Source organism: Somniosus microcephalus, chromosome 27 (genome assembly GCF_052327205.1).
Source record: "Somniosus microcephalus isolate GS21.2 chromosome 27, FLI_Smic_1.0, whole genome shotgun sequence".
Classification (NCBI taxonomy): Eukaryota; Metazoa; Chordata; class Chondrichthyes; order Squaliformes; family Somniosidae; genus Somniosus; species Somniosus microcephalus.
In genome coordinates, this window is record NC_141013.1 from 20,407,815 (window position 1) to 20,429,749 (window position 21,935).

The window sequence follows — 21,935 nt, forward strand, 5'->3', positions numbered from 1 at the left end:
ATTATGAGGAAAGACTGAACAGGCTGGGGCTCTTTTCTCTAGAAACGAGAAGGCTAAGGGGAGAATGTGGAACTCGCTACCACAGGGACTGGTTGAGGTGAATAGTATAGCTGCATTTAAGGAGGCTAGACAAGCATATGAGGGAGAAGTGAATAGAGGGTTATGCTGATAGAATTAGATGAGTAAAGACAGGAGGAGGCTCGAGTGGCACATAAATGCCAGCACGGACTGGTTGGGCCGAATGGCCCATTTCTGTGCTATATTCAGACTGATACCTGGGATGGCAGGAATGACGCATGGAGAGAGATTGGGTCGATTAGGCTTATATTCGCTAGAGTTTAGAAGAATGAGAGGGGATCTCATTGAAACTTATAAAATTCTAACAGGACTAGACAGACTAGATGCAGGAAGGCTGCTCCCGATGGCGGGGGAGTCCAGAACCAGGGGGTCACAGTCATAGGATAAGGGGTAAGCCATTTAGGACTGAGATGAGGAGTGGAGAACCTGTGGAATTCTCTACCACAGAAGGCAGTTGAAGCCAACTTATTAAATATATTCAAGAAGGAGTTAGATATATTTCTTAAGGCTAAAGGGATCAAGGGTTATGGGGAGAAAGCAGGGACAGGGTACTGAATTTGGATGATCAGCCATGATCTCATTAAATGGCGGAACAGGCTCGAGGGGCTGAATGGCCTACTCCTGCTCCTATCTTCCATGTTTCTATGTTTCTATGTAATTCTATGTAATAGAGGTCTTTAAAATTACGAAGGGGTTTGATAATGTAGACGTAGAGAAGACGTTTCCACTTGTGGGGGAGACTAGAACTAGGGGGTCATCAGCAATGTCGCGTCCAAGCTGCACGGTCGCGCAGTAATGGGAAAGGATCCCGCGCTGGTTGGTCATGGGCTTCTCCATTGCAAAAACCGCACTTGTGTGAAAATTTAAAGGGACCACGCACTAAAAGAAACAAGCCACGCAGAACAAAGCGCAGCTCACAGGGAACATTGGTCATCAGTATAACATAGTCACCAATAAATCCAATAAGGAAATCAGGAGAAACCTCTTTACCCAGTGAGTGGAACTCGCTACCACATGCTGGAGTAGTTGATGAGAATATCATAGACGCATTTAAGGGGAAGCTAGATAAGTACCATGAGGGAGAAAGGAATAGAAGGATATGCTGATAGGGGGAGATGAAGTAGAGTGGGACGAAGCTCATGTGGAGCATAAACACCAGCATAGACCCGTTGGGTTGAATGGCCTGATTCTATGCTGGAAATTCTTTGTAATATGGGTTCAGTGCTAGGGAAACCATCTAAATAGAGAAAGGGAGAACTGCTGCACAGAGGTGTGAGCTGCCTATGGAAGGGCAAGAGTAGTTGAGAGGGGCTGATGGCAATGTTCTAGGGATTCAAAAGTGGAGTTTACATGTAAGGTTCCTAACTAGTCTGCATTACACACTGGTCAAGGTCAACTTGGATGCTGGCAGGCTCTGGGAGTTCAACACCAGATGTGACAGAATTAGCATGCGAATCAGGTGCCCATTTGCTGAAGTACAAAAAGGAATTTAAAACCAATTCTTGGTTGGCATGACTCCAAAGTACAAACCCACTTAGATTCAGTAAATTAGTAGTATTATCCGACTCCCTGAAATACCAACTTTCGGAAGCAAATTGCCAGGTAAACCCGAGCCTAGCTTTGTTCCAATTTTCTAATAGAGTTTCAAACTGATTTGGGTTCTGGATTGTGTTTGTAAGAATGGATTGTGTAGTGACCCACAACATCACATTGGTCCACAATACATGCATGTACAACTGGCCCAAAATACAAGGTCTGCTTCTGGTATTTCCAGGATAGAACTGGAATAATCTTAGGCCGGAATTTTGCTGCCGTTCAGCGGACGGGATGGGTGGCGGGTCAGCTGTTAAATTTAAAATGATTGACAGCGGGTCAGGAACCCGCTGTCAAAATGCGCACACTAGACTTTCCCAATGCCAGGACAGGCAGTGGTAGGGGAGGCAATTAAAATCATTAGTGGTTTGTTTACAGCCACTTATCAATGTTTTTTTTCCCCCAGCCTTTTGGATTTGACAGGTCGCCCACTGGTTTCCTGCTTTGCCTAGACCTCGTCCGTGAAACTGAGGCAGGAGGTCAGTGGCCTTTGAATCAGCGGAGTTGACAACTTCAAATGTAAAGTAAAAGCTCCCAGCTGATTGAGATATGTTCCCTTAACCAGTAGCTTCTCCAAACTGCATTTCCACTACAGGTTCAAAATGCTGCAAGTCTTTACACAAGTCTCCATCCAGTCTGACCTCATTACCTCTCCCACCATTGACAGATCACTTGTGTCATCTCTACTTCACCTGTCATCTATTCCAGCAACATCGGTGCCCTTGAAACTCTCTCACCTTGGTCCTCAGAATCCCACCACGATCAATCCCAGCACCACCAGGCACACCATCAACACCAACAACACCACCAACCTTCTCCGCAATCACCTGATGCTGCACAGGACATAGGGCATCAGCACCCAAGCACATTACTGCCTGGGAGGCCAGGGATGGCCTCATCATGGCCACATTTACTTCACTTGATGCTGTACACCCTGGCTGCCAAATGATGCACCAGGTTGGCACCAGCCCACACTAACAACATAAAGCATCCCTACAATGCCTAAGCCATTCCTTTCACACGGGGGTACCGTTATGTCTCACCATTCACTGCGACTCACTAAGCTACTTCCGAAGGTGCACACAAATCTGTCTAAGAACGCAAAGTGTTGCAAATAAAGATTTCAATGTTAGACAGCACATTAACAGAAACTTTACATGAACATTGGCTAAAACACCCAAGTGCCTACCCTTTTGTGTTGTTAGTTGGTATGATTGGACTAGGATGAGGGCGAGTGTGAGGGGTGGCTAGTGAGATGGGGATGTGATAATGTAGATGAAGAGGGATGGGTGGAGGTGAGTTGGTGTAAGGATGTGCAGAAGTAGGGTAGGGAAGGCAGAGTGATGGGGATGTGATGAGTGGCACAGCAGGATGAGGTTGAGTGTGGGTTTGCAGTAACGTTTCGTGATCTACTGAGATCACTGAATGGTTTGCGCCACTGCAGCCAGGTACTCCTGACCACATCCTTGCTTGTGCCCTCCTGTGCAATCAGGCTGCGTTGGTCTCCTGGGGAGGTCTCTTCCGCCCATAGGAAGAAAAGACAACCTCCCTGCGTGCTGTGACTCCTTCCATAAGCATATGGAGGGAGCCATGGGAGAGCCTGGGTGCAGCCGTGCACCTCTGCGCAGTGCTGGTCAGTGTTTGCAACACCTCAATGCTGCAGAACACTGGCAGCACAACTGTCAAATGAAATTTGGACGTGATCCCTTAAGGAAACTGGCTGATGACGTATCATAGATGACGTCATCAGACCCACTTCCTTCATTTGGCCGGGAAACACGCTAGGCGGGCTTACAAGCCCAATCATCGGCAAGTCATTTCGGAGGTCGAGATGGAGCCAGCAGCAGAGCCAAGACCCGTCACCGCCTGGCCCTAAATTCTGGCCACGAGAAACCAATATCAACTTATCAGACAGGCCCACAAGAGTAGCCCATCGTGGAATAGGAAAGTTTACACTGGTACCCTTCTGAGTTAGGGTTCAGGCAAAGTAGAGACAACTTTACCATGTAGCTATTTTAGACAGGATTACCTTAATGTACCAGCAACACTTTATCCATTTATAAATAAGACTCTTGTACCTAGAAAACCTCCATCGCATTTTAGAGTGTCAAAATTATTTTTAAAAAGCCCAAAGTATTTGATGCCTTAAGAGACAGGCCAAGTAAAACATCGCTCCATCTTCGCTCCAATATCACACACACTCCAGACTACCAGTGAACAATGTTGGATCAGCAAATTGTGTGTAAATTCAAATTTATTCTGTACTTTTCTTGGACACAAGTGTTGAATAGGTATTAAAGAGCCTGAATGTAACAGGCCTCAAACCCTACAGAAGGCTAGAACAGAACTACTAAAAAATCTGGTGTGCAAGTTGCAGCCACATGCCTTTTGTTTTAATTGGGTTGTATTTACACTCTCGATTGAACATTACTACTGGGTGCGGTGCCAGTTTAGTTGGGCAGGTGTGGAATCTGTATTGGTCAACATTAAAAATGCAACAACTATTTTAGGATAATTTTAACAAAAAGTGAAGAACAAGCATTTTATTTGACATTCAATGTGATTGTATGGCTACAGATCATAGTATCATAGAATGGTTACAGCACAGGAGGGCATTCGGCCCGTCGAGCCCGTGCAGGCTCTCTGCAAGAGCACTTCAGCTATCCCACTCCCCCACCCTTTCCCCGAAGCCCTGCAATTTTTTTTCCCCCTTCAGGTACTTATCCAATTCCCTTTTGAAAGCCACGATTGAATCTGCCTCCACCGCCCTCTCAGGCAGTGCATTCCAGATCCTAACCACTCGCTGCGTAAAAAAGATTTTCCTCATGTCACCTTTGGTTCTTCTGCTAATCATCATAAATCCGTGTCCTCTGGTTCTTGATCCTTCCGTCAAGGGGATCAGTTCTTCTCTATCTACTTCTAGATCCATCATGATTTTGAACAGCTCTATCAAATCTCCTGTCAACCTTCTCTGCACCAAGGAGAACTCCAGCTTCTCCAGTCTATCCACGTAACTGAAGTCCCTCATCCCTGGAACCATTCTTGTCAATCTTTTCTGCACCCTCTCTCAGGCCTTCACATCCTTCCTAAAGTGTGGTGCCCAGAATTGGACACAATACTCCAGTTGAGGTCGGACCAGTGTTTTATACAGGTTCATCATAACTTCCCTGCTTTTGTACTCTATGCCTCAATTTATGAAGTCCAGGATCCCGTATGCTTTTTTGACCACTTTCTCAACCTGCCCTGCCACCTTCAATGATTTGTGCACATATACCCCCAGGTCTCTCTGTTCATACACCCCCTTTAGGTTTGTACCCTTTAGATGATAAATTCTGCATCCAAAATCAGCCACAGCCCAAACGTGAGAGAAAATTGAGACACCAAATGGGTGGGAGCTGGTCTACAATTTATTGGGAATCATTAATTTCAAAATTGTACCACATTGAGGCAATACACATGAAGAGGCTTTAATGGCTAAGTCTTACTGTTAGGAACCATTTTAAAATATGCTACTTCTAGCCACAGAACTTAACTATGGCTCCAAAACAACCTCATGTCGATAGCTTCCCCTTGTTGAATGACTCAGAGGTCACAGCAATTGTCTTGGCAAAATTCCAAAGTTTTGGTGGTGGGAGATGGTATTTTTATTCATTGGAAGTTACACAAATGGAAAATTTAGAGATTGAATCATAGAATGATACATCACAGAAGACAGCCATTCAGCCCATCGTGTCTGCGAAAGAGTAATCCAATTAGTTCCACTCCCCTGTTCTGTCCCCATAGCCTTGAAAATGTTTCCACTTCAAGTATTTATCCAATTCCCTTTTAAAAGGTATTATTGAATCTGCTTCCACCACCCTTTCAGGCAGCGCATTCCAGATCAGAACTCGCTGCGTAAAATTTTGTTTCCTTGTGTTGCCTGTGGTACTTTTGCCAATTACCTTAAATCTGTGTCCTCTTGGTTATTGACCCTTCTGCCAGTGGAAAGTTTCTGGAGGCCACCACTGCACACTTCCCTCCAGTCTAAAAAACAACCGTTCACCACTACTCACTGCTTTCTGTCCCTTAGCCAATTTCGTATCCATGCAGCCACTGACTGCCCCTTTAATCTCACGGGCTTCAATTTTGCTAACAAGTCTATTATTATTATTATATTGAATGTATGGTTTGCGGTTATTTATGGGACGCATGTCACCAACACATATTGAGACTTCATTATGAGCATAATTATTTTATTGGCAAGCAGCAGATGCCACAAGTGGGGACCAATTCTATGTAGGGCCAACAGCTCCATAGTACTTCCTGCGATCTCAGGATGTGGGGAACAATACCGGCCCCAGATTAATAATCTACAGCCAATGATTCTCAAGCATCAGCAGAAACTAGTGCAATACATCAAGTCATTTTCGGAGTACGCTAGGGATTCCCCCAATTAGCCACAACCACCTTATGTGGGCCATATCTCATCTGCTCTGCGTTAATCGGTTAGTCATTTCAAGTTGGACTTGGGAGATTCCCCTCACCCCCAGTTTGTACATATAAATAGGATCAAGATCAGCGCCATTAAGCCCAAGACTCTGTTGCTGTCTGCTAGCAAGATTGAAGACACTTCTCCCATGTTTATTTAATGAAGAGTCTGTTCCTACCTAAATAGGTAGTTACACAAAACAGGTAATTAACCACTTATAAAACGCTACTAACATTAAAACAAACTTACTTTCCTCCCCATCTCTCCGGAAGGCACTAATCTATATTGAGGTATGGCTCCAGGGCCACCAGCTGGCCTCTTCTAACTTAAGTGGCTCTTCATCATGTGTGCACCAAAAGACTGCGTGTCTAAAAATCAGGTAACTCAGCACAGGCCAAGATTCAAAACTGGTAATCTTCGAGTCTGTAACACCCATTAACACACCCAGTCATTTCACGTTGTAAATAAATAGAGAGCAACTTGTCTGGACTTTTACTGAAAGGGTGACAATGTCATTGGGCTGCGTCTTGTACACCATGGTCACGGCCTAACCTAGTGAAGCTGCAACACAGGGCCACCTGCATGCTGAACACCAAAAGCAGCAGGCTACAGACTGAGCTACGCACACCCACAACCAACAGATTGTAATGAAGTTCTTCAGGCCTACCACATCCAGTCAGGAATGGTGGTTACCAGCCAGACAGCTAACAGGAGGAGGAGGCTTCATGAACATCCCCATCCTCAACCATGGTGGAGCCCAGCATGTTACGGGCCTGACAAGAAGGATATGCTTTCTGTTCTGATGAAAGGTCATCCACCTAAAACATTAACTCGGTTTCTCTCTCCGCAGATGCTGCCTGACCTGCTGAGTATTTCCAGCATTTTCTGTTTCTATTCAAGAAGGATATGCTTATAGGGTTAGATGAAGAGGGGTGGGAGGAGGCTTGTGTGGGGCATAAATGCTGGCATAGACCAGTTGAGCCAAATGGCCTGTTTCTGTGCAGTAGACTCTATGTAGCTCTATGTAATGTGACAACATCCTAGCTGTGGTGCTGAAGGCCTGCACACCAGAGCTCACCACCCCCTCCTAACCAAGCTCTTCCAGTACAGCTATGAAACTGGCATCTACCCAACAGTGTGGAATATAATTTAATCACAAAAACCAGGATAAATGAAACACAACCAATTACTGCCCTATCAGCCTCCTTCCAACCATCGCTAAAGTGGTGGAAGGAATCAGTAATAGTACCGTCAATAAGAACATAAGTAGGCCATATGGCCCCTCGAGCCTACTCCGCTATTTAATAAGATCATGGCTGATCTTCGACCTCAACTCCACTTTCCCGCCTCATCTCAATATCACTTGATTACCCTAGAGTGCAAAAATCTATCGATCTCAGCCTTGAATATACTCAATGATTCAGCATCCATATGAACAAGGCTCTGTATATAAAGGATCCCTTTAAAATGGTAGGTTAACATTCGCACCACATAAATGGTGGATAATGACTATCTCCAACAAAAAAAGGCTCAACCACCTCTACCTGACCTTTAATGGCACTACCAATCGCTAAGTCCCCACCATCAACATCTTCAGGATCACTGCTGGCCAGAAGCTTAAGTGGACCAATGATAGCAACAATGTGGCAGAGGCTGGAAACTTTGTGATGAGTGGCCCACTTCCTGACCCTTCAAAGCCTCTCCATCATCTACAAGGCTCAAACCAGGAGTGTGAAGGAATACCGATCACTCACCTGGATCGGTGCAGCTGCAACATTCAAGAAGCTCAACATCCTCAAAGACAGAGCAGCTCACTCGATTGCCACCTTTGCCACGGAACTCAATATCCAGTCCCTCCATCATCGGTGCAATGGGGTTGCAGAACATATGATCGACAAGACACACTGCAGCAACTCTGTATAATTACTTCAACATCACCTTACTGCCCTGTGACCTTTACTATTGAAAAGAACAAGAGCAGCAATGTTGTGGGAACACGATCAGCCCCAATATCCCCACCATCCTGACTTGGACATATAGTGGATCAATATTTTATAATTCCCTACTTAATACTAACATGGGAGCACCATCACCACAAGACTGCAGCAGTGCAGGGTGCCAGCTCAACACTACCTTCTCGGAGTAACTTGGGATGGGTAATAAATGTGGCCTTGCTAGCATCGCCCACATCCAAAGAACTAATTTAAAAATAAATATGGCAGATCTTCCTCAAAAAAATGCCACACCTTTAAGTAAGCTGTGACAAAAATAAAACATTTTTGTTTATGATTATTTATGGATATTTTTATTGCTGGTCATATCACACACAGGGTTAAAAGTGGGTATTATGAAGTGATTCTGCAGGCGGCGGAGAATATACACCCGAGACCGATACACACTCTTCACGACAAGGTCTCGATATGTGCCAGTTGCTTGCTCTCATTGCCCTTCGATAAGGATCCATCTCGTAGATTATTCAAAGAGCTTCAAACTGATCAGTGGGTCAAACCATTCCATTCTGCTGGGAGCACATTTGTTTAGCAGCTGCATTGGTGTAGGAAAATTCCATTTTATATACTGTGATCCTCTTACCATCCCAATGTAGTTATGAGGAATTCAGTTTTAATGTCTTTTGGGATAGCTTCAAATCAATGTGGACATCACAGGCAGCTGGAACCCAGCAGAGATACGACGACAACTTGCATTTATATAGCACCTTTAATGTAGTAAAACATCCCAAGGTGCTTCACAGGAGTGTTTATCAAACAAAATTTGACACCGAGCCACATAGTGATATTAGGGCAGATGAAAGAGGTAGGTTTTAAGGAGCATCTCAGAGGAGGAAAGAGAGGTGGAGAGGTTTAGGGAGGTAATTTCAGAGCTTACAGCCTAGGCAGCTGAAGGCACGGCAGCCAATGGTGGAGCGATTGAAATTGGGGATGTGTACGAGACCAGAATTAGGGGAGCACATATCTCAGAGGGTTGTAGGGCTGGAGGAGGTTATGAAGATAGCGAAGGGCAAAGCCATGGAGGGATTTGAAAGCAAGGATGAGAATTTTAAAATAGTGTGTGGGAGCGGGAAGAGCAACCATTCCCGGTGATGCTCTGGCTACGACTGGATAGACAAGAATGAAACTATTCGGAATACAGGGCTTGACAGAAGTCTCTGTGGTAACTGATAAACCAGGTAAGAAGTAAACAACCATATTTAAATTGTCAGTTTATTGTTGAGGATTATTGCAGCAGGAGGGTTGCAGTGTTATTGACATTGAGGATTGTAATTACTGTAAATATCAGGTTTTGATTGATTACTGTTCATTTTCCCGTTTAACATTTGGCACATTAGCTCAAGGCCTGAGCCAAGACTCTATCGCCAGGCCTCTCTAGGTCTGTCCCAAGCACACCCACTCACTTTAACGGGCAGAAAGAGCTGGTGAATGTAGGAGCAGAAAACCCAACTTATATTCTTATGCCTACCATAGCTGAGGAAATCATGCAGCAGCATATGCTCTATTACAGTAACCTGGTGAACAGTACCAAGGGCTCTCACTTTGACACCTGGGTCTCGCTACATTTACTAAAGTCACACGCTGGTTTGCAGGGAATGCAGCGTCTGCTTATGGAGACGGCAATGACACTGAAACCAGGGAAAATATCTAGCGTAAAAACCCAAGAGCATAACAGTGGCATTTTAAAATAAATTGTGCGTTTTCCCTATTGGGAACAAAAAATATAGTTATCAGGTGTGTCCTAATTAACCAATAATTTCCATTTAGGTGTGGTAGAAGCTTCACGTATCTGAAGGTAAAAGCTGCTGTACCTGAACTCAACACATCAGCCTAATGGGGGCAGGGTGGGAAGAGATTTCCAGCTGACAAAAGATCATCGACCTGAAACGTTGACTATTTCTCTCTCCAGATGTTGCCTGACCTGCTGAGTAGTTCCAGCATTTTCTGTTTTTATTAAAAGATTTCCATTATTCGCTATTTATCGCTAAATCTTAAAACTAGTTCTTTATCAACACATTGATGATTCCACTATAAACAGCACACAGTGGACATCTTCCCCAGAAGGAAAATATTTAAATAGCATTTGAATATGCGATAGTTTGACATTCTTAGAGAAGAATATAGTATGTACACGTGTGTGTATTCTCTAAAATATTTCGAGCATAGATCCTTCATTGTCTGAACTTTCTAAAGGGTTTAGACTTTATTAACCATTTTTATTTACAGATGCTGAGGGACCTGCTCTATGTTTCCAGCCTTTACAGTTTCTTTTTCATCTGTATTTTGTTTATGACATTTCCTCCCATTGAACATATTCCACTACCCCAATAAACAATCAAAATTCTCCTCCATCTCAAACCATAAATGCACAAAAGAAACATGCATTTCCTTGGGGTTGGTTTGGATATGTATTTCAAAACGTTCCCTGCCTGTCTGTGGGGATTGAGTGAGCTACAAGTGAAAGTTTCCTTTTCATTTTATTTTTTATGCTGACACTGTAAATTCCTCCAGCCCTTTAGGTTCCCCATGATGTACAGTAAGGGGGCAGGGGGAAGAATGAGAAAAACAAAATAGCAGATGGGAAACTTCTTTCGATGGTCACAAGACTTTTTTTTACAAAAAAATACTGCGGATACTGGAAATATGAAAAACAGAAAATGCTGGAAATACGCAGGAGGTCAGGCAGCATCTGTGAAGAGACAGAGTTAACATTTCAGATCGATAACCTAGGTCATCTATTCCTTTTGTACTGGCTGGGATCAAAGGGAAAAAAAATTGGTTTTTGATGAAAGGTCATTGACCCGAAACATTTACTCTGTTTCGCTCTGCTTAGATGCTGCTTGACTTGCTGAGTATTCCCAGCATTTTCTGTATTTTTTAACCCCTGGAAATATGCAGCCAGGAGCAAATTCTCCTTGCCAGAAATGCAGCTTCAAGTTTTGCCTTTTGGGATCTGACCAGTTTCCATTTATTGCTTCGGATGGTTTGGCTATAATTGGGATTTGAATGCACATGAGCCAAGCTACCACACTGCCTTAATCAAATGTTGGCAAAGAATGCATCTCAACGCAATAACCCTTCTGCCAGCAATGAGAATGGGCTCTTTACCAGTCTTTCTTTGGAATACCATTATAGATCGGTTTTTAGTTCCTATAATGTCAAGCTACATACTAGTAAAAACTGCACTAATTATATTGAATTGCAGAAATAATTTTGAAAGCTGTTACATGAGATAAATGCTGAAATTGTGGATTCCATTCAACAGAAGCTAGTCAAGTTTAAAAATAGTTTTAAAAGCTGTAAACATGGGAGATAATTTCCACTATTTTCATGTCAGACTAGCTTTGCTGTTTATAGAGTTTGTTGGCCAGAGATTATCCAAGAGGACTTGTTGCAATAATGTCACATGCAAGTAATGTGATATTCTTTTGAACAAGAATTGCATCACTGTGTTGACAAATCTACAAGGTAGTGGAGGGGGGGGGGGGTTGGGGGAGAAGAGAGGTTTCCCCAGAGTGTAGAAAACGGTCTGGTGTTGTTCGGTTGTCATATCTACAAATAATTAAATAGATTAGCAGAGCTCCTATTACATTTCTCAGTGAATTTAAGGTTACACAGTTTAATGGGTGTTATCAACAAAGTGTGATTGTGTGGGGGGGGGGGGGGGGGTAAGAAAGAGAAAGGGAAGAGGCAAGAAGCAAGTGTGACACTTACAGCGAACTAACAGCATTCGCAGTTATTACCTCTTTGAAACTGACCGCAACTTCAGGCTGCAGCACATGTGCTCGCAGAAATCCTGAAGTTGCGGTCAGTCGTTCACTGCTGTGACACTGGTTGCGATGTGGGCACCCGCCCATAGCCGACAATCGGTGAAACCGACGAAAACTTGGGCTTTTCCGCAGTAATATCGTTGTTAAATACCCCATTAAAAGTTAGGCCTTGTTGGATTGGGTGTAACTGGGGTTTTAACAGCGTGTTGTTGACGGCTAAACAAATGTTATGGCCCTGAAAAACTAATTTTTATTTTGTGGAGTGTCAAATTTCTCCATTATGATAAAAAATTTAATTCAAGAAACTTAAAAAAAATTATACTTTTTAAAAGTTTGTTCATACTTATTTCAGGTTTACCTTTTCCCCATGAGAGAGCCCCAATCTTTGTTTTGCTCTAACATTTAAAAAAAAAGTCAGAATAAAAGCAGCTTCTTCACTTCCTGGTTTCCGGTCTCGGAGAATTCTGCATGGAGATTGGCTGCTTAGACAACTTGTTGACGTCACAGCAGCATCACATTAGGGACCCCCACTATATTACACTGATCTCAATTGCACGTTAAGGCAAACTTCGCCATATAGAGATCACAATTTTTTGTGGGCAGCTTTCTTTGGGGGCTAGTGACGAACACCTTTTCCTCGCCGCTGACTAACTCATAAATCACCTGTAGCATTGTACACAGGAAGTCAGGACTAAATATAGCCTTCAGATGAAGTGGGGTTCAAGGCTGGAGGCTAACTGGACCAAGGTATGTGGATGCAATTCATTACCCATTTTAAAAATCTTAGATGTTGCCCTATTACATTTCCATTATGAATTCTGGTGTCCTCATTTATAATGGAAACTTTCTATGTCAACTGGCCACGTTGTAATTACAGCCTCCCACTTGTGACGCAACTGCAGTGCCTCCACTAGAGGTGAGGGTGTAATTAGTCTAACAGATTTCTATTAGAAGTGTGGGCATATGAATTTTCCATGGGAAAGTTGTTAGGAAGTGCATGATTTTGGTTTGAAGACCATTTTACAGTCCTAATCTCAGCTGCACTGCAGTAGGGAGATTCTAGGCAGAAGTCAGCTGACACCCTGCAGTAAATTGGATAGGGAGCTTCCTTTGTCCCATTCCTAGATGTGTCTGGTGGGCCAGCCAGGCGTTGTACTGGCACTGGTCTGGGGGCATACTGCCCACCATCATCCCTTTGGGAACAGGAAGTGTGCAAGAGATTTTCTACCTTCGAAAAAAGGGCAACAATCCCAAAACAGGAGAATTTAAACAGCAGGAGCATGCAAGCATTTAGTCTTTGATGGTCACATAGTGCAGAGTAACAATTACTGCTAGAAGTAAACAACGATAACTTGCATTTTTTAAGTAACTAACAGAAAATGTCACAGGTCCTTCAGATTAGCACACTGAGCAGATGATGATTTGGGCTGATTGCTAAAGAGATGCTTTTGAAGGCAGGGAAAAGATTATATAAAAAGAGAGAGCTCCAGAATGTAGAGCAGAGGTAGCACAAGCCTCGGTCACCAATAGTAGAGTGAATGGTGCTCAGGAGGCCAGAGTTGTCAGACCAAAGAGCAGAGACTGGCAGACTGACAGAACTCACGGGTCACAAATGGCCCATGGTCAGAATTTGGACACACTTCCTGTACAGCATAATTGTAAAAATAGGATAATGATTGTTCTGTTTTATGCTAATGTATTAGACTGTTCAAAACAGCTTCACATATTAAAATCTGGGATGGCTGCGTTAGTCATAGCTTTTTTAAGATATTAATCTGAAAAGCTATCATGTTTTAATCTACAACCTACATGCTATGGGAACTAACTATATGTCACAGTAATTTGATACTAGTATACAGACACACTTAAAAACTAATGTGGAAAAAATGCAAATGTTTCGGAAAGCAGAGGTAGTGCAAATCAGGTAGTGTTAAGAAAGTAGCTTTTTACTTTTGAAAAAAAATGCATAACATGGTCAGCTGGCTCATAGTGATTTTTCCCAATGTTACCAAGTCATACAGATTAGCGAGGTCCCAGGCTCGACGCTTCTGTGCCGAGTTCACGGACCTCAGGCAATCACAACAACTAGCTGCAGTATCACTAGGCTAGGGAGGAGATAAATTGGCTACCGTTCTCAGTTCCTAAATTGCTAGACAGTAGCACTTGAGATTCTCAGTAGGGGTCCTCAGTGTCCAAATGGGAGTCTTGAGGAAACAGTGGAACAAAAAAGGGGTCTTATCCCTGTTTCTGCTAGACTGGAGCTTCCTTAAGGCTTCTGAGATATTGTGAATCTTGGCGTACCAGCATTACTCAGTAACACAGATTAGAAAAGGGTATGGATCGCAGGACAACAGAATTAGACAATCATGGAGGGCTAGTTTAGCCATGCTCACTGTTTAGCCTACACATGGAATGGATAGTGGGGTAAGCACGCCAAGGGAAGTATCTTAATAGCATAATTTGGCCACTCTGTAGAAGACATGTATTTTATAATTTCCCATAATGGTAACCAAGTTGTTTCCTTGGTTTTCTGGTCCCCTTGCCCAATTTATAGCACCACAAAATTATTAGCCGAGGTGCTTGAAGAGCATTGAAAGAACCATCTCCAAACCTGGAAAACTATGTTGAATCAATATGAAGTTTTTAAATTGTCTCCAGTTGGAGATTGCAATCGCATCCTGCCCCCAATCCAACTTGCCAGCTTGGTGGCCTAAAGACATGTTGTGGTTTCTTACAGTCCAGAGATTTGGTACTTCATCATTCAATACTATGGAAAAGCATTCCCTTCATTGGTTCTGACTAGACATTTTATACAAATTACTTTCAGAATCTCTTTGATAAATGAATTCCATCAGATTCGTGTGTTGTCTGTCGTTCACAGATGTTCCAACATATAACTATTTAAAATTCTAACATCTGCTTGTTCAGGAGTAAAAAAAAAAGGGACAAAAATCATGAAATATAACTAGCAAATTACAATGTTAACACTATTTAATATTGGTCAGTCAGAAGCGGTCAACTTTTTTTTCGTCTTATGGGCACAATAGAACATTGGGAACCACAACTGAAGTTTAAAGCCATGTTCTATTCATTTTCATAAATCAACCCAAGTTGCTTGTATCCTGATTCAGGATTTATCCAACAATAAGGCAAAGGTGTCCAGGACAGCAGTTTTCAAGCATTTATACCGACAACAATCAAACAAGACAAACTATCCAGTAAGAAATAGAAGCGTGAATAAGACTAAAATATTTCTGCTATGGGCAGCAGTTTGAAGATGTGGTCACTAAGTAGAAACATTCAAGTTTTTTTTACATTATAAACGGATTTCTAATTTGGCTCACTAAGACGCAGGAGGAAATTGTCATACTATACAGGATTACAGATGATGGAAACCTTGAGCAAAAGGAAAAACTGTGTTGGCCCATTGCATGTGTTGGGGGTAGGAACCCAATGTAGAATTCTTACTTCAAATCTCTCCAGTCTCACTCTACCCCATTCTGCAACTTCCTCCAGCCTTATATCCCCTACCACACTCTTCAGTTTCCAAACTCTAGCCATTTTCCTTTTACATCCCACCCTCCTTTCGCCCCCAACATTGGTAGCAAAGCCTTCAGCTGCTTTAGCTCTACACTCAAACACCCTTCCTAAACCACTCCATCTCCACCTTTAAAAACCTTGCCAAAACTTCTTTTCATCACCTCGGCCAACTCTTCAATATGCCTCAGAATGTTCAATTGTCTCTTTCCTCTCCATCCCATAAAAGTACATTGGAACATTTTATACATTAAGGCTACCATATAAAAGGCAAGTTGTTGAGTATTAAAGAATGTTTTATGCAGCGTATTATCCAAAGCTGAAGAAAACGCAAGTGCTTTTCATGATGTCTCAAAGTGCTTCACGGCTAATGAAGTACTTTTGAAACGTAGTCATTGTTGTAGAGAAATTTGGCAGCAAGTTCCTATAAACAGATAATTGACTAGATAATCTGCTTCAATGATGTTGGTTGAGGGATAAATATTGGCCAGGACAGCAGGAGAACTCCCTTGCTCTGCTTTGAAAAGTGCCATGGAATCTACCCCAGAGGGCAGATGAGGCCTTGGTTTAATGTCTCATGTACACTAAATACACAAAGCTTCTGAAAGGAATCATGTGGCGAGATCCACAATTACACAGCTCATCACTCCGATACAGCTTTCAAAATTACTTTCATGTTAGACTGTTTTTTTCAGAAGGGTGGTGAGGGTTAAAAGGAAGCTAACTTGCCTTAAGAAAACTATCAGTAGCTAACATTTAAGCATTAAACAGGATGTTCACTTGTGGAGCACTCAATTCAGCTTTCTGGCAGCATGTAGTGCAAAAATGTAGTCCCTGCACTGCTGAGCAACCAAACAGGTTTGTCTAGGAGTTTGTCACAAGTTAGTTATGGTTTGATGCAAGATAGGAATGCACTTTGATGTGTGTGAAAGTTGCATTTGGATACCAATGCCAAACAAAAATGTGTCCCAATCATTGATTGTGATATCATTGCAAGATGTCTACATCCAGGAAATTAGTTTCTTCTGCAGGGGTATTAAAGGTTATAATCAAGATCTAAGCTCATTTTTGAAGACTGAATTGCTCTGTTCAGACTCTGTGCTCTGAGCAGTTGCCTCATATTCAGAGGTAAAATATGCATTTATCCTAGAGTTTAATTTCAAGAGGTTATTCTATGCCAGAGAAAGGCTGGTCTCCACTTTTGTATTTTAATAATAGTACATATGCCTACTACCTTTTCTTCTTTGTTATTCAAGTGTAAATAAACTGGAGTACCCGTTTTAGCCTGAACACAGCTGGCACAATGTTATTTTGCATCACTGAACAGATTAAAGACACAGCTGGAATCCTACATAAATTTTAGTACACAATTTACTGCAAACAGGGTTAAGTAACAACAACTTGCATTTTTACAGCACCTTTAACATAGTAAAGCACCACAGGAGCATTACCAAACAAAATTTGAAAGCGAGCCACAAGGCAATTTTTTTTTTTTTTTTTTTTTTTGGAGCGTCTTGAAGGAGGAAAGAGGCAGAGAGGTTTAGGGAGGGAATTCCAGAGCTTAGGACCTCAGCAGCTGAAGGCATGGCCGCCAATGGTGCAGCGATTAAAATCAGGCATGCACAAGAGGCCACAATTGGAGGAGTGCAGATCTGAGGGTTGTAGGAGGTTAGAGATAGGGAGGGGCAAGGCCATGGAGGGACTTGAAAACAAGGATGAGAAATTAAAAAATATGAGGCATTGCTTAACCAGGAGCCAATATAGGTCAGCATGCACAGGGGTGATGGGTGAACGGGACTTTGTGCAAGTTAGGATACGGGCAGAACTTTGGATGAGCTCAAGGGTGGCAGATGGTCAGCCAGCCAAGAATGCCTTGGAACAGTCAAGGCATGGATAGGGTTTCAGCAGTGGATGAGCTAAGCTGAGGCAGGGCAGAGTCAGGTAATGCTACGGAGGTGGAAGTAGGCGGTATTAGCGATGGCACAGATATGCGGTCGGAAGCTCATCTCGGGGTCAAACATGACACCAAGGTTGCAAACAGTCTGGTTCCGTTGCAGAGAATTGCCTGGGAGAAGGATTGAGTCAGTAGCTAAGGAACAGAGTTTGTGGCAGGGAATCGAAGACAATGGCTTCGGTCTTCCCACTATTTAGTAGGAAGAAATATCTGCTCATCCGGTACTGGATGTCGGACAAGTAGTCTCACAGCTTAGAGACAGTGGCAGGGTCGAGAGAGGTGGTGGTAAGGTAGAGCTGGGTGTCGTCAGCATACACGTGGAACCTGCCGTTTTGTTTTTGGATGATGTCGCAGAGAAGCAGCATGTAGATGAGCAATAGGAGGGGGCCAAGGATAGATCCTTGGGGGACACCAGCGGTAACTGTGCAGGAGCGGGAAGAGAAGCTGTTGCAGGTCTGATCTATAATACCCATGCAAAAGAAGAAAGCAAAAGACAGCAATTTCAGGATTGTTCAGCCATTTGAAAAGGAGAAGGGTATTTTAAATGGCAGAGTTCTAATATTTAGCTTTGCAGACACATGCACACTTCAAGTTCAGGATTTTAGTGCAAGGCAAAAAGTAGGTGGGCTAGATTCCAGACACCTAAACAAGTAATAACTTGGTGGAAATATGGAAACCAGTAGTCCCCATACTTTATTCTTATATGTTCTATAAAAGCAGATAGTGAGTACTAACTTTTATGTGGTTGTGGGATCACAATTTCTGCTCATGAAAATAAATCAAAGGCAATGGTACAAACCTGCAGTAATTAAAGAACCACAAGTTATTTTGGCTGTTCAAAAAGATTTCATCTTAAAAGTAGTCAATGTCAAGCACCAATTAAATGCTTTCATATTCAACAATTTAATAGTGTAAACATGAATGTATATGCATTATGCTGGAGAGATTGTTTGGATATTGAATCTTTTAGTATTTAGCACAGCCTTGTGCTAAAACAATCATAAGTCTATATTAGTCTATATAATCTGTTTATATCTATGAATAGGGTTCCAGGTTGCTTTCTGATCCGTGCTCAGAGTCCCATCTATAAACATATTCCAAACTGAGGACAGCCAGTACACAGACATGAAATGAAAGCCATTTCAATTAATCATTAAAGTTCAGCCAATTTCAAATTGAAATTTTAACTAAAGTTGAAGTTCTGATCCTATCTAGAGCTAAGTCTTAATTTATTTCCCCCAGTAGAATGTCAGTTTGTCAGCAAGGTGCTACTATGGAGAAGTCCTGAATGGTGATGGACCACCAACAGCAGAAGGGACACAGATGAGAAAAGTTGAAATTCAAGTGCAGCATTTTTGGTGGGGTTAAAATAGAAGGAAAGTTATCATGCCCTTATGGGAATATTCATGGCTAAACCATGAATTACCTTTCCATATCAACCTGAAACATTAAGTCTGTTTCTCTCTCCACGCTGACTGACCTAAGTGTTTCCAACATTGTGTTTTTTATTTCAGATTTCCAGCATTCACAGTATTTTGTTGATGAAGAATTCAATCACCACTCCAGGACTTGAGCATGTAATCTAGGCAGGCAATCTGCAATGAAAACTATAATTTGTGTGTTCAACTGATGGATTACCAACAACTCAAATGGCTGTGGTTTGTGATTGAAGTTCCTGGTGAAATTGTTGTTTGTAATCAAGCCAAAATATCAATTATCTAATAATAGGTCAATAAACCATGGTGTTAAAAGTGGTAAATAATGGGTTTAAGTAGCATAACAAAGTATGGTCTCTTCTGTTACTTATCCTGGTGTTTTAATATTAAGTTTAGTTTTTCAATAAAATTGTTGACTGCAAATTGAACCCATTCCCACATTAAAACGAAGATCTGTGAGGAAGGAAATACTGATTGGACAAAAGTGGAACATTTGATAGTTCAAAACTATAGCCCAGGACAACTTTTGTTGATCTATTTGTCATCTAAAAATATTACCAAGAAATTTCTCTCTTTAAATTCATTTTGTCTTTTGATACAAATTGGATGGAAATTTATAGTTTTCATTGCAGATTGCCTGCCTAGATTACATGCTCAAGTCCTGGTGATTGAATTCTTCAACAAAATACCGTGGATGCTGGAAATCTGAAATAAAAAACAAAATGTTGGAAACACTTAAGTCTGTTTCTCTCTCCATGCTGACTGACCCAACGTTTCAGGTTGATATTCTCTCGCTACAGTTGCTGCCTCACCTGCCAAGTATATCCACCATTTACTGTTTTTATTTTGAATATGCTGATGCCAACAACTAAAACAAGCTGGCATTTCAGTGTGATGTTACCAGAATTGACCTGGCTTGTTATTGTGGGCAGAGGGATTCACCAATGTTAACAGTAATGTTTAGTTCAAACCTGGTCAATCAAAAAAATGTATCTACTTGCTTCAATCTTTCAATAGATGCACACAGATGTGCTATATAAAAAAATGTTGCTTTTATCCAGAGATTAGATAAGTACAAATACAATTTTGTTGTAATTATGAAATAGATAGAGCCATCGATGAAGTAGGCATTTTGTTAAATAAATCTGTCTTTTGTTCAGTAGTTAGGTGCATTGAATTAAAAACATTCCCGCCATAGAAACATTTGTACTGCTACGACCCTTGACGTGCTTATTGCAGATTGGGTTATTCAGATAGCAAAACTGCTTTCATAAGTTCCAAGTTAGCGGCACACAATAGTTCTATTTTCCTAGAATTGCTCTTCAGTTTTGTGAATAACTAGGAGGCCCAATTCTTTTCCCTGACTCAACTCTAAACAAGGGAGCATCCACATTTCCCCCCCCCCCCCCCCCAAATACCACTAGGGAAAAAGATGCCTACTCACCTTTACAAACAAGCTGCAAATGAACTGGATAGATAGCAGACAGATAATGGTACTTTGTAGTCACACTCAAGGCGATTTGTCCAGGCAAATTGGCTAAACTGGACAAAAAAGTTTCCCCCCAAACCAAATGCACTGAAAGTAATGCACGATTCCTCAATTAGGGTGGATGGGAATGTTGGTTTCTGAACATTCCTTTCCTTAAATTGACTGTATCTGCAGGAAATGTAAAATAGCCACAATTTGACTGTATCTGCTCCCTGTGGTGTTAATGAACTGCCATACATTCCTTCTTCTGGATTTTAATCTCTAAATCAGAGTCTATAGCCAATATTCTGCAGATTAACTTCCAATATAGAAGTGAGCAGGCAATCAGTTTTAGAATCAAAACAAAACTGAACTAGTAGGCATCTATATTTTAAAATAATCGTACAGTAATAGCAGTCATGATAAACGTCACAATAATCTTTGATTATAATGTAATTTAAACTGGACCAAAAATAAATCATGTATACCCAGATCAGTTTGTTGCAAGTAGCTTGCACTAACATTTTAAGTTTAAACCCATCTTTATCCAATAGCATGACATGAACCTAGTGGGAAGGCACACATGACCCATGCCGAATTAGGTACAATGCAAACTTTTCCAAATTAAAGCAAAAAATGGAATAATTCAGGTTGTAAATTTAACTCAGCCTTACCCCTAAACTCCTTCCCCCAAACCGGGAGATAATTTAGTGTTGCATATCAGGCAGTGTCACCATAAAATATACCCCGCTTTCTCCAAGAGTGAAACTACCAGAAAGGGTAGGCGAGAGGATATTAGTCACATTTATCCTGGCCAGAGAGCAGTTTAGGCAGCAGTACAACTTAAGTATGCCAGTCCCTCATTATTCTAAACAAGTAATGCTGCTCAGTAGAGTTCTTTGGACTGTATGGAACATATCCCAAATGACAGCCAAGGCAAGTATCCTCCACTCAACAGAAAATTCTCTGCCAAATCCGTGCACTGCAATTAGTGATGGGCATGAATTAACAGGAAACATTAAAGAATGCTTTCAAAAGTACATTATGCAAGATCACAATTAGCTGACCAATTAAACTGCATTTTAGTGCAGTGCTGCTCTGACATTACACATTAACATTGTAAAAGTAAATCGCATTTAAAAAGGAAGTGCCCAAATTTGACAGTACATAGTTTAAAATAAAAGTTTTCCATGAACCCATTAAGTTGAACTAAAAAAGATTCCACAGAGAATGCTGCATTATTTGTACCTTCCTGAAAGCCAGTTTGCAAGTGGAAACATTTTTCAAGCAAGCTTCAAACATTCAACACAATACTATTTACTTAGCAACCACACCGCACCTATTCCATTTAGAATGACTATTCTGCAATCAAACAGGTGGGACAAGATTTACAGCTAATCAATGCACTGAATGCAGCCTTTAACTATTAACTTTGGCAGAATAAAGGTCTGTGCTCAGGCATCGTGGGGGGAGAAAGAGAAGAGGGAGCGGGAGGGAAAGTTTAACATAGCTGCAAGGTTAGGGACCAAAAAAAAAATCCTGCTCATGACAAAAATGGAGTAACAAGCTTGAACTGTGATGCCCAGTGTGGTCAAATAGCATGCGGTCAAATCCAGCATCAA

General features: G+C 41.8%; 1 protein-coding gene across 1 annotated transcript in view; it reads right to left on the minus strand.

Moving 5' to 3' along the window:
• The window catches only part of bcl2l10 (BCL2 like 10), a 33,776-nt gene that overhangs the window by 6,291 nt on the left and 5,550 nt on the right, over nucleotides 1–21,935 (minus strand). The gene's annotated exons all lie outside the window — the stretch shown is intronic.